General features: G+C 36.8%; 1 long non-coding RNA gene and 1 other non-coding gene across 5 annotated transcripts in view; one reads left to right on the top strand and one right to left on the bottom strand.

The window, feature by feature from the left end:
- Positions 1 to 20058, bottom strand: part of LOC111753436 (uncharacterized) — a 118301-nt gene that overhangs the window by 59334 nt on the left and 38909 nt on the right. For all 4 annotated transcript variants that reach the window (XR_010047648.1, XR_010047649.1, XR_010047647.1 and 1 more), the window contains 5 exons: positions 17316 to 17473; positions 16808 to 16890; positions 14624 to 14688; positions 13295 to 13398; positions 12100 to 12160 (listed from right to left, as the gene is read on the bottom strand). This is a non-coding gene — a long non-coding RNA (uncharacterized LOC111753436). The remainder of the gene's footprint in view (positions 1 to 12099; positions 12161 to 13294; positions 13399 to 14623; positions 14689 to 16807; positions 16891 to 17315; positions 17474 to 20058) is intronic.
- On the top strand, positions 18374 to 18510 carry LOC111753461 (small nucleolar RNA SNORA2/SNORA34 family). Its single transcript, XR_002788252.1, has one exon. It is a non-coding gene; the product is annotated as a small nucleolar RNA SNORA2/SNORA34 family (small nucleolar RNA).

Genomic DNA, 20058 nt, shown 5'->3' with positions numbered 1-20058 from the left:
CAAAAATCTTACAACAACACCATATTGGAACTCGAAGCCCTAACCAGTACTGTAAAATAAGAAAAAACATTAAAATAGTATATGACTTAGAAAGTGAAACAAACACATCTACAGTTAGAATAAGACTTTTTCTATACATAGAAACTCCAAAAGACTCCCAGTTCATAGTCAGTTAATAAATTTAGTAAGATCACTAAACCAAAAGCAAATATACAAAAGTCAACTGCATTTCTACATTAAATGTCAAAATTGTTGAAAAATAAATATTAAAAACTATATGCCTTACAATAGTTACCATGGTATCAAAAATCATCAAATAGGAGATCCAGAGAACATGGCAGACAGATAGCAGCAGCTACGCAGACTCTCTGCGAGACCCAGCTTAGAATCCAGGAATGGTGTGGAGTGAGGAATCCTAACCAAGAAGAGAGATACCCTGCTGACCCAAGAACGAACTGGGCTGAGAGATACCAACTGGGAATGCAGTCCTGGGTGCTATAACAGGATCAGATAAAGCCTGAGTGTGGAAGCTGGAGCCCGCGCCATTGGAAGCCACAATTTGGGTTTCCTGCCGCCACTGCTGCATCTGAATCGGCTCGGCAGGGAGAGAGACACACGGAAGCTCTGAAAACGGGAATCAGTGAACTGAGTTGAGAGCTGGACGGGCGGGGAGCTGTGCATCAACCTCCGGTGAGTGAGGGAAATTGGGACTCTTCTACAGTCTAGGAGGCGCCAACAGAGGACATTCTGGGACCGGGCAGACTTGCTGGAACAGGGTGCTGTAGTGACTTCAGTCACATATCCCCCTCTCAAGTGGGATTGGTGAGCAGTGCCTAGCCTATGTGACACTGCTGGCTGAGACCCAGTGGGCTAGCACAACCCAGATCCCAGAGCCTGAGGGTGACCTGGAGGGGCGGGCCCCGCATAGGCTGCCCAGTCTGTAACTCCCAGGTGTGCTGCTGTGGGTGGGAACACCTAGCCGGAGCAATTCAATCAGACTGTGGCTGACAGGGAAGGAAGCTGGGCCTCCTATATATGCTTGCATATATAAGGAACAAAGAATATGGGAAGAGGCAGCAACAAGAAAGGCTCCTCGGCCCCCAATCCTGAGAAACAGGCAATAGCAGACATGCCACCAATAGACATAAAAGGCTATCTCCAGAGCCTCATAGATGAGTTCAGGAATGAAGTTATTAATGACATGAAGCAAGACATAAGCAGAATAGTCAGAGAAATGCTAAGCACCACCCAAGAAAAAGCAGATGGTGGAATGGAAGAACAGAAAAAGAGGGGAGAATTATTTGATGGAGAAAATAGAGAACACATAGAATATGTGAAGCAGGTTCAAAGAGATTACCAGGAAACTAAAAATTCTGTCGAAAACTGGCATAACAGCTTGAAAGAAACTAAGGACAGATTATCTGAACTGGAGGGCAGATTTGTAATATGGGAGCATGAAATGAAAAACTTCTTAAAAATAACAAAAAAAACAAACAGCAACAATACAAAAACTAGAAGATGATAAGAGGATCTATAACTTAAGAATTAAGAACATAAGAGAAGAAGTGGGGACACAAACAAATGGACTACAAAAGCTATTCACAAAAATAATCGAAGAGAATTTCCCTAATTTAGCAAACGGTAAAGATACTCAGATGTATGAGGCATACAGGACTCCAGCTACCTACAACCCAAATAGAACTACATGCAGGCATATAATAATCAAAATCCCAGAAATTCAATATAAGAACAGAATATTAAAAGCCATCAGAGACAAGAAACAAATCACTTACAAGGAAACACCCATCAGAATTACAGCAGACTTCTCAGCACAAATCATCAAATCACGAAGAGCATGGGGGGAAATAATTCAAGCTTTGAAAGATAATAACCTCAAGCCAAGATTGAGATATCCTGCATAACTATCCCTGGAAATTGATGGAAAAACAAGGTGCTTCCAGAATAAAGGGGAACTAGGGGGATATGCAACCACCAATTCAACTCTACAGAGAATACTGTAAGACATGTTAAAAAAGAAAAATACAAAGAATCCAGAAATAGTGGCAGAGAGGCCACAATGAATGGAGCAGAAAACAAAATGAAGAAGACAAACTGACAACTAATGACAGAAAAAGAGCTCAAGAGAAATGAGGCAGAGAAGATTGGATGATAGGAACAGCTATTTTGGAGAAAACAATATCATAATAGGTAGTGCTGATTTGGTATCATCTTATTTTGAAGTCCCATCAAGCTTTTGTTCTTCTGTCTCCATAGGTATTAACATGTTGTATCTTATTGGATTTTATTATATGTGATAGTATAAACAAAAACTTTTATAGACAAGGAGACTATACAGAAACCATAGTTCATTATCTGTTAGTTGATTCTAAATACCCTGTAGTACTGTCATTCTTTTGAATGGTTTTACATTGTTTTGATATATTTGATGCTACAGTATATGAAGTTATACTCAAAGATCTCAAGGAAAGAAACAATATGGTAACTACTTTTATGTCGGGATTATCTTGTGGTGAAACACTAATTTGCTTAAATGGTTATGTTTTGATCTGCACTGTTTAGTTGTTATATCTCAGTCTCTGATATCTCAATCTCCATTTTTTACTTTTTTCATTTTTATCCTTTTAATTAAAGGAAAAATAAATTTTAAAAAAAGCAGGAAATATTATAGTAACCCACTTTGATATTCTATTAACTCGATTTGAAGCCCTGTATTGCTCTCACTATCTTGTTTTGACTGATGTTCCTCTATTCTGCTTTGCTTGATAGTACCAGGTTCGAAAGTTTAGGCAACAGCTGTGAAGATAGTGGGATTCATTATGACGCCCATACTGGTTGACTATTATCTACTTTTGAAGACCTGTAATGTCTCCAATATTTTGGTTTTGTTGGTTTCGTTCTTTACTGTTTTGTTGAATTTTATTATAACTGATGATATAGGCAATTCTATTTGAGATAGCAGGAGGCATTATGGTAACCACTGTTGATCACTTTGTATTATGTTTTTACATTATCTATTATGTCCACCCTTTTGATTTAACCGACTCTGTTCTGTTAAGTCACATTTGGTTTTACTCTCTTCCAAAAACAGTAATAAGAACTGTGGGAGCAATAAAACCCAAAATGTGTAATAGTCATTGTACAAAAGAGAGGGGAAAAAAGTGCTCTAAATGGTATAACTGCATGTATATTTAAGTGTATAAGATAGACAATGATATCAATGAGTTTTGTTGGATCATTGAACAGAACTGTTTGCAGTCTCACTGTTTGAATGTCCACTTTATATGCTTTAATCTTGTAACTTGAACAAATATTTCTAAGATGACAATATGTAATCCATTAACTAGTGATTTCCTACTGTTTATTTTTTTTCTGAAATTCTGTATAACTTGTACCCTTTTTCTGCTTTTTTTTTTCTTTTTCTCCTTAAATAAAAAAAATCATCAAATACCTAATGTTAAATTTAATGATATTACTTATTATTCACTTTACCACGCAAGGATCCTACACAGATAACAGTAAAGTATTATTTAAATATATTAGAGGAAAATCATGTAAAGAGAAATGATTGGATCAATTCGGTCTACATTCAGTTTTTTACATGCCCATGAGCTAAAAAAGTTTTTCACATTTTTAAAGGGCTGTAAAACATAATGAATAAGAATACATGATAATGAGTATATATAACCCTCCAAGCCTAAAAATATTTACAATGTCTTTACACAGTAAATTTGCCATCACTGAAATACAGGAATAGAGGGATTTTAATTGATTAGAAACGCAGTGTTATAAAGATGTCTATTTTCTTCAAGTTAATTTGCATGCTTAGTATTCCCACATCAGTTCCTTTGGAAACACAGTGTCTTTGGAAATCCGTAAACTGATTCAACAAATGTGTAAAATCCAAAAAAAAAAAAAGGCAAAATAGTCAAGGCAATCTTTAAAACCAGAAGCCTTTACTACTTGATATCAAGATATGTTATAAAGCTATGATGAAAACAAAACACCTTTGACACTATGTTAAAACACAGAGAATACACTACAATGTTTAGGGACTGAGCCACAATAAACAATCCCTTTACTTAAAATAAAGGGGAAAAAATATGATCTTTTCAATATATAATTGTGGATTAGTTAGATATTGATGTGGAAAAATATTTTGACTTCTATTTCACACACACATATAAATTCACTCCAAATAGATTGTAGGCCTAAGTACAAAAGGTAAAAATAAATCTAGATGATGGATGACATGAGAATATCTTTATGGCCTTGTGGAAGAAAATTTCTTAAACAATGTATAAAACCAGGGTGGGGAGCGCACCTCTGTAATTCCTGCACTCACTAGGATAGAGGCAAGAAAATCGCCACAAGTCTAGACCAGCCTTGGCTACTAAGTGAGTTTAAAGTCAGCCTAAATTACATAATAAAACCCCATCTCAATTAAAAACAAGAAGTTCTCCCATAGAGAAAAAGATTGATGAAGTGACCTAATTGAAACTGAGACTTTGTATTCATCAAAATGAGAAGAAAACAAGTGAGAAAACAAATCACAGCCTGCTGAAAGATTTTTGAATTAGGTATATCTAATAAGAATTAGTAGCCAGGATACATAAAATTCTCCCATAAATTAATTATAAAAGATGTATCTAATAAAAATGGAGGGCAAGAGATGTTAAAGGACATAAATGAGCACTCTCTTTGTGTAGAAAATTAACCAATAAATTATGTTCAATACCATCAATGTCAAGGAAATGAAAATTAAAAGCATAATTGGATGTCACTACATACTCACCAAAAAGGCTATTGTTTTAAAAATTCAAGTGTTGACAATGATGTGGAGAAACTGAAACTCATACACACTACAAATGAGTGTCAACTTGGGAAAAGAAGTAAACCACTTGGAAAAAGAGAAAGTACCTGCTAATAATAAATAAACACATCTCTAAGATGTAGTAATTCTATTCCTAAGCATGTAGTCAATACAAATATTATATATATATATATATGTATATCCAAACATATGTATAATAATGTTCACAACTGAAAAAAATCTGTAAGTAATTTGAATATCCGTCAATAACACCACAGAAAAATAGTTGTAGTATAAACAATGGAATACTAAGAAGCAAAGAGAATGAACAAACAATTGTGCACCACAAGATAAATAAAACTTATTCAAACAGTTTGGTGAACAGAAGTAAACAAAAGAATCAAATATAACACATTCAAAAACAAGCAAAACTAACCTGTGGCCATTGAAGCCATAACAGAGGATTTTTAGAGCGCTAGGGACTGCCAGGGACTTCTCCATTGCTGCTAATGTTCTAGTAGCACTTGACCTGAGCTCCACATGACTGTGCTCACTCTTAAAAATTTATTCATAACTAAAACTTTGTGAAAATTAAAAATTTAAAAACTTAAATGCTATTTCTTCAAGATATTTCCCAAAAGAAAACTATTAGGCTAAAATCACTGGTTTTGGATCTCTAGGCAAGAATAATGCTGGACTAGATTGAATAGTAGCCCCCAAAAGGGATACCCACCCAGAACTGAAAATGGGACTTTGTTGAGAAAGGGGATCTTTACAGCATAATCGAGTTAACAGAAGGTCATATTGAATTAGGGCAGGCCCTTTTCCAATCACCAGAAAGAAAAGGAAAATCTGGACAAAGGTATATACAAAAGAACATTGTGAAAACAGACATAGAGTGGATGTCATGGGACATCAAAGGCAGAGTGGAGTCCTGGATCTACAACCAAGGGCTGCCAGAAACCTTCCGAGAGAGTGTGACTTCGCTGGACCCTGGATTTCAGCACCCTAACTAACAAACTATGAGAGAATAAATTTCTGCTGTGCTAAACTACTTGGTTTGTGATAATTTATTATTGCAGAAACAGAAGTCAAGAGTGCAAAAAGAATGCCCATTTTAAAAACAAACATCCAGAACTTTGAAAGGGAAGAAGATGGGCAGGTAGGTGACAGCCACATGATAGATATAGATAGAGGGCTAGATGATAGATAGACAGACAGACAGACAGACAGATAGATAACCAAGAGAAAAGCTGATCTTTCAGTCTTGATCAGAATAGTGTTTGATGATTTAAAGAAAATGCATGGATTTCACACTATCAAGCCTTAATTCAAGACCCAGTTATAAAAAAACAGACTTTTTAGAGAATAACACATAGAAGACAGACTACTTGAGAAAAGAAGTAAACCACATTTGGATATTTTCTAAAAAAAAGAGCTTGATTTGGTATGCCTACAAATTAAACATGAAAGTGTTTTGATTAAAAAATAACACTCTGTCATGAAGAGACAAATGGTTTTACATATTAAAAGTCACAGCTGTGTTACTTAACCCAACAGAGAAAACACATGCAAAACACCATCTCAGGTAATTCTAAGAAACGCAAATATAACTTTCAGCATGTGACAGCAATAGTTCAATAATCTGGATAGTCCCACGAGTGTTCTTTTCTGGTGGGGAAGGAAGATCACAATGCTAAAAACGTAGATCTATCTTGACCACTTCAGCATCTGATATTTATGTTCCAACTGAAAGGGAATGAGGGAAAGGAAGGGGAGAAGGGAATGAAGAAGATGGGAAACCATATTTCTTTTATTGATTGCTCATTTTCACTCTAGCTTTTCTAAATGTTAACAACAATATTCATTTTCTAAAATAGTAGTGTCAGCGAAAGCTCCCATGCCACAGCCAGATCACATTTTTAGGGTTAATGACTCTGTGTGTATGTGTGTGTGTGTTTGCCTGGGGATGGAACACATGGTCTTCACATCAAGTTACATTTTTTATTTTGAGACAGTCTTCCTAAATCACTCATTCCCAAGGATGGACTTAAATTTGTGATCCTCATGCCTCAGGTTTCCAGAGTGCTGGGATCACAGGTATGGGCCACCATACACAACTATAAAGGTCACTTTAAATTGGGATAATGACGAGTTTGCTAACTCACTGTTTTCTGTTAAGAATTGTTTGCTTGGGATTATTTGTTTGTTGAAACCAATCTGTGAGTCCAGGTGCTGTATCTGTGAGTTCAGGTCCTCCAAAGGCTCATCTGTCAAAGGCTTGGTCCACAATTTGGCAACACTGGGAGGTGGTGGAACTTGGGAGGGACCTAAGTGAGAGGTTTTAGGTCCTTGGGAGTATGACTTTGAAGGGAACTGTGAGATACTATTCCCTCCCTTCCTTCTTTGTTTCCTGGTTCCTCTGAAGTAATAGACTTCCTTCATCACACACTCTTGCTGGATGTGGGACTGCCTTAGGCCCAACACAACAATGTCAAACAAGCGGGGACCAAAAGCTTAAAGTGAGTGCCAAAATAAACCTTTTTCATTATTAAATGATTACCTCAGGTATTTTGTCACACTAATGGAAACCTGATCAAGAGGTCAAAAGAGGCATACTTAAGGAAGATCAGAGCATGACTTTATAGATTTAAACCTTTAATTGGAAATTCTGATAACCTGATGAGGGGTACACTATGTTTGCATTAGTTGTGAAAATGTGTGTTTTTACCACATCTTAAATAAGAGTACAATGAGAATGTTAAACCAATCAAAAGAATGATTTTTAAGAATTCTCAGAAATTTTGAGAGCATTTTTGTAATTTGCCTATGCTAAATTTAAAGCATTCTGATTATTAATTCAAAGAAGTACTGTAATACTATGCAGTATTGTCGACTGGCTTATAATTATACATGGTTTAAAATAAGTATTTTAGAATTTCTATCCAAAGTTTTCACCAATTCATAACTGTTCTTGTTCATCATTTATCTGTAACACTTTATCCTAAGCATATATAATCATCTTAGCACGAATTCAGGACATAGAAAGTTGTGCTTACAATATAGATCATGTTTAAGGAATAAAGTATTTTATTAATAGAATCTTCATTTAAAGAGATTCACCACACAAAGTAGTTATAATAAGCTTCCATAATATACTGGCTATTATTTGGGTATGATTTGAATGTGATGACTCAAATGTTCGTGTGCTAGGAGCTTGATCTTCAACAAGGTACAATTAACAGATAGTGGGACCTTTAAAAGGTGGCTTAGTGCCAGGTAATTAGGTCATGGAGGGCTCTGCCCTTGGATGGCATTAAGGTGGTCTCTCAGAGCAAGCTTATTTCTGAAAGAGTGGGTTATTATAAAAGAGTAAGACATCCCTTCCTACTCCATTGCTTCCTGCCTCACCATGTGATGTCTTTCAAACATGCTGCTTGGACCTCCAAAATTATATGTAAAACAAGGTTCTTTTCTTTGCAGATTACCTGGTGTTTTGTTGTGTCAGTGGGAAACAGATTAATACAAAACTTAAAATGAAATTCAATTTACATATAATTATCCAGGACTGTATCTGAATGGAAGGAGGGATAAATTCAACTCTTCACTCTTCAGTAGAATACGTGGCCACTACCTCTCTTTATTCAATTAATGACAACTGCCCCAATCATTCTGTATAAAATAATGTCCCTAACACTAATTCTTTATCTACCCTTACTCTGTTTTATCATTTTCAGAGTGTTTACCACCATCTGACATATTATATATTTGCTTTTATCGTTGGTATTTAAATTCTGCTACACACACACATTAGAATATGATTACCTTCAAGACAGTCTTAGTTAAACCCTAACAGACAGAATAGTCCCTGTCAAATAGTAAGAAATCTATAAATAATTGTTTTTAAAAATGGATGAATGCTATAAGGTATTATGAAATAAAATCTTATAAACTGTGATGAAAAGAAATTGAACATTTTCTTAGATATACTAAATTAGGAAGGAATTATTCTGCTTTGGGTATTAATAATAGTGGAAATATACAATAGTTTCCTCTAATCATTTTCCATTGAGTAAAAAGCTTCAGGGCAGATCTTTTATGAGCTGGTCATCAACTTTCTCATTTTAAGTCAATAGGGGTAATTAAGTTAGTGTAGATATGTTTAAATAGTAAAATTATTGAACGCTAAACCTACTTAATAATGGCAATAGTTGGGAATCTAAAGGCAGGGAATAAATTAAATCTCTCCAAAGACATAACAGTTCTTTGATTTAGGTACAACCTATTCTGATTAAAGTGTGAGATTTTGCAGTGTTTCCCTTTTGAGAGTTCTGACCTCTAGCCATCAAGCATGAGGTGATGAAGCACTTGTCATTATTATGCACTCTGTGTGGGTAATGGATGGCTTCTTTATTTTCCTGAAGGTAGTGCTTTGTTTATGAGTCACCTCTGAAATCTGTTTCCTTTCTTGAGTGGCCTTTGCTTGTGCTCTATTGTGGTAAGACCTATTCTTCATCCTTGTCAGGCCCAGAGTAAAGGAGTGTTTTAGAAAATGAAGCTGTAGCATACTTTGCACCATCATGATATGCACCCCATGATTTTTCAATATGTTTGTACCTACTGTGTTAGGTGCTTTGTGTTATGCTTCAGAGACCTTGTTCCTGACCTCGAAAATCAGCTTGTGTCAGTAACTCTCTCCTAAACAGTCTAACTGCAGGCACCAGGAAAAATAGGTGCAGAATACTTCTTGCTAGAAAGGTGGATTCTGAACCTCTCTCTCTCTCTCTTTTTTTTTTCCCAGTCCTGGGAATTGAGTAATTTGGACATGTCACATTTTTTATATGTACCTCTCATGTGACTATGAGTCTCTCATATCTGTTTATGAAGAAACTTCAGAATGGGAGCCAGACACCTCTGACCCACTTGCAGGACATGGCCTTTTCTATGTTTGACAATCAGGATCTGGGTGAGGATCAAAAGAGAAAAGCTAGAATTATAGTTGTTGCAATTAGCAATGATTTAAATTTACCCAGGTCATCTAAGGGAAAAAAATGACAACTGAGATTGCTGTTTTAAGTGCAAAGAAGTCTGCATAGTGGATGAAATGTTATTGCCCTAGTATAAATTACTGTACAGTTATGGTGGTGATCTAACATGGGGAAGGTCAAGGTAGAAATGCTTACCACTTCCTTCTTCTTCAGCCCTAATTTCAAATCCCTTTCCTGTTTGCACACAAAGAAAATTCCAATCAGTTCCTCACACACCATCAATGTCTGCTTCATGCACCACATCCAATCAGAGGTCATATAACCCTCTGCCTCTCTGTATCAGGTCAAAGGAGACAACCAAATTGCCATGGGTTGTGTGCTCCTTTCTATGTCCTCAATAAAACGGTTCTTTTCTTTTTTGTACTTTTGTTTCTCTATTGTGCCAGAAAACTCTAACAGTGGATACATGATTTCACCAAGCTATTGCCTGAGCCCTGCTCTGAGAACAAAACAACAAATGTACCTGACTCATGGCACTGGAGGGTTGACTGTCCCTGCTCCCAGAGAGGAGCAAGGCAAGCCAAAATTGTCACTTCTTACTCCAACTAAGGGAACCTAGAATGCCATTGTCTGCAAATATTATTACCATCTTCTATAAGGAAACCTTCGTGATGCTTGATGTGAACCAATTCAGTTATTTTATTTAGTTTTGACTTCCTTCACTGGGAAATCCTTCACTAGATCTATAGCCATAGTTAGGGTCAAGCAAGACTTGCTCAGAGATTCTTTACTCCTGCTGTGATATTATTATAGGCAGCTGAACTAGTTAGAAATATAGACAATGAGACAGGGCTAGGTCCCTGAAGAAGCTGGCACAGAGGATCAAATGTCTGGTGACCTTGGAGGAGACACACACCTCTTGCTGTGGGCCAGATCTCAAGACAGAAGGCAAAACAAACGCAATACACCCTTAAGTATAAACCTCAGGGGTTAAGCATGGATCACCTTGAAAATCCAGGAGTTACCATCCCATCCCTCTACAGAAAGAGTCATTGATCCATGAGAATGCTTGCTTGCTATATGACTCGCTTTCCTATTTGTCCCTGATTTGGTCAGTTTTACCTGAACAATTAACCTTATTGGTTGATCATAGTTCTGTCCCACATCATGCCCATCTGTCCTGCGAGTGCCTAGTTTTCCCCACTTTAGGGTCACCTCACCTCATGGTTCTACTCTATAAAAATCCCTAGAAAATAAGGAATCCTTGGCAACTCACTCGGGACTCCTTCTGTCTATCTCAGACAGAAGCTTTCTTTCTCTCAATAAATATTTTTGCATTTAACCTCCATTGTTCCTAAAATTCATTCTTTGATTTTAGAGACCATAAACTTGTACGGGACATATAGTAGACCTGGAGTTTTATTCCCCTCTTTCAATATGTCAAATGTTTAACCATCAGTTTATAATTGTCCCACAGTGCCTTACTCCCTTGCTTGGAAGATATTTATTGGTAAAATTGGGGACAATTCTCAAATTCCAGAATAGGTCAAAAATGGATTTTTACCTGTTGAAACTATACCAGGTCTTCTTAGCCAAATTAACCATCCTGCTACATGGTGTAATGGAATATCTGATATGACAACTTCCTAACCAAAAGCAGTATCCTATCAAAAAAGAGGCACATAAAGACCATCAGTCTCTCACAGACTGACTCCCAAACACAGCCTTTCAATACTCCCATTCTCTGTAGTAAAGCCTTTAGGACTGTATAGGATTACACAAGACCTCTACATCACTAATGAGGCTATCATACCAATCTGCCCTCTGGTAACAGATTCCTATACAATTCTCTCCCAAATTCCAGGAAACTCTTAATTTGTTCTCAGTCTTAGAGTTAAGGATACATTTTTCCCATTCCTCTACATTCAGACTCTCAGTTTCTATTTTCCTTTTAATGAGAAAATCCCATTTCAAGATAAAAGAAGCAGTGTACTCTTAGTCCTGCCTCTTTGATTCCTACAAGCCCAGAAATTAGCCACTTGTGTGAACAAGTGATCTCTCAGACCTATGCAAGAGGCAAGACATCAGTGACCTGCCCCTCCAAGATCCTGAGGAGCTATGATTTATTGACAGAAGTAGCTTTATGCAAGGAGGACACCAATAGCTAAGTTATGCAGTTGTCAGTTTACAACTTTGAAAGGTTTCTGCCCTAGTATAAATTACTGAACATTATGGCAGTGGTCTAACATGGTAGAAGTTCAAAGCAAAAATAACACTTACCCTGAAGACTGCTTCCTCCTCCCTCCCCTTCAGCCCTGATTACAACTTCCTCAATCACTTCCTGTGTGCACAAAGAGAATTCCAATCAGTTCCTCACACATCATCAACACCTACCCCAAACTCCACCTCTGACCAAAGGTCATAAAACCTCCCATCATGTTTGTCTCTGGTCAGAGGAAAAAAGCCCAACCCCCATGAGTTGTGTGCTCCTCTCCATGTCCTCAACAATGGCCACTTTCTTTTCCTTTTGCTTTTCTATTGTGTCAGAAACCCTAATAAGGTCACTGAAGCCAAACTTCTTCCTTCCTCTACTCAAGGGGCAGAACTAATAGCACTAAATTGGATATTGATACTGGGAAAAGGCAAAAAGTTAAATATCTATACAGACTCCAAATGTGCCTTTCTAGTGCCACATGCCTATGCATCAATCTGGAAAGAAAAGAGACTTCCTAATAACCCATCTTTTATAAAGCATAAGCGGGAAATTCTTCAACTCCTACAGGAAATCTATCTTCCCGAGCAGGTTGCAGTCATGCACTATAAGAGGAACTGAAGACACATGTCTAAAGTATCTTTGGGGAATCAAAAGGCAGCTATCAAAGCAAAAAAGACACCTTCACAACCCCGTAAGACTCTAGCCTTATTTACAGTTCTTGAAGATCCATTAAAACCAATTTGCACATCCAGGAAGATAAATAGGCCTTAGGATAAGGGAGAATTTTTTAAAAGAGACTGTGGTGGTACTTTTTTTAAAAAAAACCTGATTCTCCCTCAAGGGACACAGTAAAAAGCTATGTAAAGCCCTTTATGATTCTTTCCATATAGGAAAGATGCTACATTGGAAATGGTCACTGAGTTTTCATAGGACTACGGCTAGCAACAGTCACCAAACAGGTCTGCAAATGCATGCCCACCATGCCTACAATAATCATAGCAAACCCAACCACCTCTTTTAGAACCTGTACAGAAGAAAAGGACATACCCTAGGGAAGAGTGACAATTAGACCTTTCCCAAGTGCCATTACGTGGAGAATTTAAATAGATATTGGTCTAATTGACGTCTTTATAAGTTAGACTGTAGCCTTTCCTACTTATTTAGAAAAGGGTATGGAGATAGTCAAGGCACTTCTCCAAGAATTCATCCCCCAATTTGGACTACCCCAGTTCTTTCAGAACAATAAAAGTCTTCTTTCACCTTTCAAAATGAGTCAGAGGGTGACAAAAGCTCTCAGAACCCTGCATGTGGACTTCTTGAGAGAGCTCAAGCAAGTTTTTGATAGGATGACTTGGGTGTGACATCTGCATGAAAAATATGAAAAAGTCATCATTAGGAGCTTGGCTATCATGCCTCTTCATGACAGCCCACTTTATTCTCTAAGGTGTATTTTTCTTTTTTTCTCCCTTTTTACTTGGCCCAAATTCACTTTGCAGAACTCATTTTTCCTCTACCCTTCTGCTTTTTTTCTAAGAAATATGAAATGTTGCTACTATTTTTGTTTACTTGTTTAATTCTTTGTTCAGGACAGGAAGGACCTAGAAATTACCTCTAAAACGAAACTCCAGCATCCCAGAATCTGGTTAATACATAGACCAAACATCAATTTAATTTAAAAGAGAAAAATTCCTGAATATCTTATGATTTTAATTTTCAACCCAGAGTAGCCAAAAATAGAAGCCCTGCCTCTGTATGTGGAGACAGAAGTCCAGTAAGTATGACAAGGTCCACTCAGCCTATGACCCCAGCAGCCTCATCCTCTGTGTGCAGGAGACCTGCAGCCCTGCCTGGATGTCAAAGGGGCAAAGTGCCCTTGGCTTAAAAGCCACCTCTTCTGTTCACATCTAAACAGATGCTCACTTCCATACTTACTTACGACTTAAAGCACACACAGACACACACACACACACACACACACACACACACTTTTAGTGTGCTTTAAAATATCACTGAAAATTAAGGCAAACAATATTTTGAAATCTGTATAAAATAACAAATTGCTCTGTGTTGCATTCTAAAATTCCACTTTGAATTTTATGTATAACTGCATTCATTAAACAAACTCAACACATAACCATCTGATTAGTAGGTGGGAATTTAATTTTCTTTTTTTATTTTTAAAAGAAGAAAATGAAATGAGACAAAACAGAATACAGTCAATCAAAAGAAAAGGATCACCATGGTATATGACTTAAAAAGAAATACAAGAAGATCAATAATGGCTACTGTAATGCCTCTTGTTATCTTCAAAAGCATTGCCCATATCGTCAGGCATAATAAAATCAAACAAAACAGTAAAGAACAAAACCAATAAAAACAAAACAATGGAGACATTATAGGACTTCAAAAAAAGATAATCGTAAAACCACAATGGGTATCGTAATACATCTTACTGTCTTCAAAGTACTTGCCTATACCATCAGACTGATGCTATCAAACAAAACAGAATAGAACAAAATCAGTCAAAACAAAACAATGAAAGCAATACAGAGCTTCAAATCAAGCTAATAGGAAATCAAAAATGGTTACCATAGTATATCTTGCTATCTTTGGAATAGCTGTCCATGCCATCAAATCTAATACAGTTGGACAAACTGAAACAGAACAAAACCAAACTAAAAGAACAATAAAAACAATACGGGTTTCAAATTATGATAATAGATTAATAATGGCACTGCCTTCCCTTTTTAGACAATTCCTCCCCTTTCACTTTCACAGGAGGTATTGTGCATTTTGGATCCCACTAACTCCTTTAGTTTTTATACTAAGGAGGCAACCCACTATTCACCTATGTGACTCTGAACCTTTTTACCCCTGAGTATGATTTCAAGTTGTATCCATTTACCTACAACAGCCTCAAGGTTATCTTTCTTTATAGCTGAGTACTTTTCCATTATATAAAAGTGTCATGGCTTTCTAACCAATCTGCAGCTGGTGGGCAAGTAGGTGGGAATTCGCGTTGCAAAAACCTTCACTAAAGATTCCTTTAAATAGAAACCAGGGCTAAGGACGCAACTTACTGATAAGTACTTGCCTAATATTTTTAAGGCCCTAGACACTCAATCCCAAGTATAGAAAGAAGAAATGAGGAAAGAAGGAAAGAAGGAAGGAAGGAAGGAAAGAAAGAAAAAAGAATAGTGGAAAGGAAGGGAAGGAGAAAGAGAAGTAAAGGAAGAGAGAAGGAGGAGATTGGGGAGACTAGTTACTGTGGCATATGTTTGTAATCCAGCTAATCAGGAGACCAAGGCAGAAAGATCATGAGTTTGAGGTCAGCGCAACTTAGCAAGGCCTGATTCAAAATAAGAAATAAATATATAAAAACAGCTGAGGATGTAGATGGGTGTTAGAGTACTTGCCTAACGTGTGAGGTCCTGGGTTCAATCCCCAGTATGAAAAAAGAGGACAATGAAGAATGACCTTTTCTGATATCACTTAAAAATAAATTATAAAATATATAGTATATAGCTAATGTGTTAGGAGTATGTACCTACTATTTACTTATAATATTGTTTTTAATACTTTGCTAGCATATAGTTATGAAAACATCAAAAGAACAAAATCCTTCAAATATAACAAGTAGTCCCATCACATAATCTGCAACATAAATACCTGTTTAAGATATAACAAGAAAACATATTGTTGCAAATTATATAAAAGTATAAATGCTCAAAAGGAAAGAACAACTTGTAGGTTATACATATAACTATATGTATGTATAAGTGTACAAAATAGATAACCATACTATTAAGTTTTTGTTTGTTCATCAAACAGAATAGTTTGTGCTGTCATTGTTTGTCGGTTCATTTTGTATGCTTTGATTTTGTAACTTGAACAACTACTTCTAAGGTCACAATATGTAATATATCACAATATGTAATATATAGACACAAGTATAGAAAGAAGATGATTTCTTAATGCTATTTTTTTAAATTCTGCATCATTTCTACTCTTTTTTTCTATTTTTCTTTTTTAAATAAAAAAGTATAAATGATATTTTTCTGAAAATATAGGTTATTATTTTCATTTTAGTGACATGTTGCAAGCTTTGTTTTTTAATAACAATGGTTGTAAAATAATTAGAAATAAAAATACATGTAACATTTTTCCCATATGGCTCCATTCTAAATTTCATCTTAGCTATTCTCTCTCCAATATTTCTCAATGTGGTAGAAATACTCCTTTAACAATTATAAATGCTATATCAGCCCTAACCAAGATTCCATACCAATTAGCTCTAACCATGTTCCCATGGCAGGGTTCCAGAGATGGATAGCTGTGAAGTAGATATTATAAGGTACCCTTCAAGTCTTTAGAGACCAATGAGAGGATGGGATCACAGATAATGAGCCAACACTCTCCATTAAAAAGATGCCGTGATTAGAAAATCTAACCAAAGGAAATTGTTTGACCTAATTTATGATTATTTGGTAATATTTTAAAGAATCACATAACTCGCTCTAATATTTTATTATTCATGGCAAGACATGCGACATGCTGATATGGCTCAAAACTGGGATGAAACACCAAGAGTGGGAGGGATGAGAAGACTTATGGTAAAGAAACAGAGCCCAGAAATCTTGATTAGCAATCACTTCCACACTGTAATGAGTTTCTGGACCAGCAGAGGTGAAATTGCAAGCCTAAATTATTCTTCGTTTGAGCACAGACTAGCAATATCATCGCAGAGTTTCAGGTTTAGAAGACTAAACTTACCTAATGCATTACTGAATGAAATCTTAGCCTCGTTTCCTAATGCAGTTGACTGTGCTTGATGATTTAATGAGTGTGGATGAAGCCTGAGTAATACGAAACAATGATCAAAGACCATATAACAATAGGCATACAATGCTGCTATGGTATTGTCAATCAGTAAACACAGTCTTTTAAGAGAATCTACAAGTAACACAGTAATTCAAGAGCTATCGATAGAATTACTGTTCCACAAAGAAATTTATGATGAGGTACCACAATTTCAAAGTTCCCCCTCCCAGTAACATTCAGTTCTGAAATAAGCTATCTATGACATTTCAATGCTTTAAAAAATGGCCAACTTGCTTGTTAAAACAGTTTAGAAATAGTCCTGGGAATAGATTTTACAGAAGCCACTTCAACATTAACTCCTGCATTTACCAAAATCTCTATCCCCCTCTCAATCTGTATCTTGTAATAACATCACAATCAGATACAAGTTTGCTTAATAGTCCCCAATTGCATTACACACCTTTTCATGACTGACATATTATACTCAGCACGCATAAGTTAAGAAAAGCTTCATTTAGCTCATGGTTCCAGGATATTCAGTACATGGCCAGCAGTCCACAAGACAGAAATTTCATGGAGGAAGTGAATAGTGGACCAAGGCTGCTTACTTTGTGGTGGCTGTGAAACAGAACAAGGAAACAATGTCAATGTGGAATGGGCAAGATATCATCAATAGTATCCAAAACCACATTTTCATGGCCCATCTAGACACACTCAGAAGTGTACTTTACTAATCTGCTAGGCGTTTCTTTTTTTATATAAAGCAAAACAGAAAAAAAAGATAGAAATAATACAGAATTTAAAAAACAGTAAGAAATCAACACTAGTTAATGTATTGCATATTGTTATCTTAGAAATAGTTGTTCAGGTTACAAGATCTAGGCATAAAAATGATCTAACTATCAAACAATGACACAACTTCTTTTTGATGAGCTAACAGAGATTGGTAGTAGGGTTATCTATCTTGCACACATATACATACATACAGTTACATGTGCATTCCTACATACATATAATCTTTTCCTTTCTTCTTTTCTACTTTCACCTATCCCAGTTATTCTTTCCTTTTGAGCACTTTCTTTCCCTTTCTTAATCTAATAAAGTTGACATCTCAAGATAAACAGTAACACCAAGAGACAAATTTTAAAGAAAATATCACCAAGGGTGGGATCCAGATAAATGTAATTTTCTCTTACAATCTCTGCTTCAGATTCTTAATAAGTATAAACAAGGATGAGAATTCATAATTATATCTCATTATTAATAAATAATGTTTCCTGAGATATTTTCTGAGTCAATAGTGCCATACTTACAAGTATACAAAGTCACTGAAACCCATGTATTCATTAATACACTCATTTAACATTAATTCAACAAGTGTTGAGTAAGTTAAAACATATATACTCAGTTTAAAGACTTTTTTCTTTGCCTTAAGCCTAGAGCAGGCCAGGGTGGGGAATGATTAAACATTAATTAGAAGAAAAAAGTAGGACAAAAGCAGATAGAAATAGACATTGGATGACCCTGAACCAAGGCCAGGAGCTTTCTGACCCTGTTGGTTTCAAGCAGGAGCCTAAAGAGATGTCTTTCTATGATCTGTTGGCCATTTCAGAACTTGGGCAGTGAAATGGTCAATTCATTAGAAAGAAACAGCTTGAAGCAACCCCTCCCCACTCAGTTAGCAGTTGTGAACATGGCAGGCTGCGGAGGCCCAGGAAAGGAGCCACCTGCGTTTACTGGGACCCGAGCCATGCTGGGACCTGGGACACTGGGAAACCAAGTAACCCCTTCTCCTTGGTGAACGGCTGTGAGCATGACAGGTTCCAGTTGCCCAGGACAGGAGCCACCGGCATTTACCCATGCCATATTGGGACCTGGAGCACTGGGAAACCAAGCAATCCCTCCCCTCCTGGTGAGGGACTGTGAGCCTGCCATCATGTGGGCTAAGAATCAAACATCACATCTCCCCTGCCTCCCCCCTCCCTGTCCCTCCCCAGCCCCACACCCTCACCTTAGCAAGTGGGAGCCAGTGATCTGGATATCCCTTGAGAAGTTGACCATAGGCAATATAGCAAATAGGGGGGATTTCCTTCTACCATCTCTTTAAAGGCAAATACTTTTATCTCATTTTGCTTTGTTCTAATTAATGGTGTTATTTTAGCCTGTTCTATTTTGTTGAGCTTCAATATACATGGAAGTATGGACAGCTATTTTGAAGAGAATGAGAGACTGTACGACAGCCATTAGTGACTTCCCTATTTTCTGGTTTTGAAGACCTAAAACGCCTTCCTCATTCTGTTTGGATCAGTTTTATACTATGTTGTTTTGTATGAATTCTCTGTATGCGAAGACATGGACAACTATTTGGAAGAAAATGAGACAATATGATAGTGAAGATCTCAGGTCATCTAACTTTGAAATTTATATCTCTTACATTGATTTCTTATGTCCTATTTTGTTCTGCTTTGTTGTGTTTAATTTTACCCCCTTTAAAATAAAAAAAAAGAAATAGGAACTGCATATTGTGACTTTCCTACAAAATAGGAGTCCCTGGGAGATTTTTCTCAGGGAACTAGACCTCGCCTTCCTCAGCGGACAGGGAATATCACCTCATGTGAAGACAGAAGGAGACTGAACTAATGCCTAAGCCTGAACAAAGCAACAGAGGCCAGAGGAAAACTACAGCTGTTCTGCATCCTGGGGAGTGAAACAATTGCCAAGCAAAGAGTAGCAAGAGATGTACAGAGAGGTAGGAAGGCCATATCCAGCAATGCTACAACACAGCTGTAGGACAGGGATGGCCCTGTCCCATACGCAACAGGAGCAAGGGAAGAGGGGCGGCATGGTAAGATGTTTTTAAGACATCTCTGCGGTAACTATATGAAAATGGGGTCTGATCAGAATTAATGTCCCTAGTTAAAAGTTGTTCAGATGAAAATAGTGAGGACATAAATGGAAGCATAAAAGACACTGGAAACAAAATTTCCAGAATGTGCTGCACCAATGGATATAAAGGTGAGGGAAAGAGAAGACAAAAGAGAATTGCCTTTCTGAAATCCTTGGGCAACTGAGAGAAAGATAACGCTGTGGAATCACATGGAATGAAAGAGGAAGATGGGGAGCTAACATAGAATGTAGGCAATTATCTAGTCCTCATTCGTGCTTGAAGGCTTGTAAGAACATAACATTTGGAAGAATTTTTA

Source organism: Cavia porcellus, unplaced genomic scaffold (genome assembly GCF_034190915.1).
Source record: "Cavia porcellus strain 051 isolate PalLab524CR breed Dunkin Hartley unplaced genomic scaffold, mCavPor4.1 scaffold_5, whole genome shotgun sequence".
Classification (NCBI taxonomy): Eukaryota; Metazoa; Chordata; class Mammalia; order Rodentia; family Caviidae; genus Cavia; species Cavia porcellus.
The sequence above is the reverse complement of the archived record's forward strand: the minus strand, read 5'-3'. Positions and strand labels throughout refer to the sequence as shown.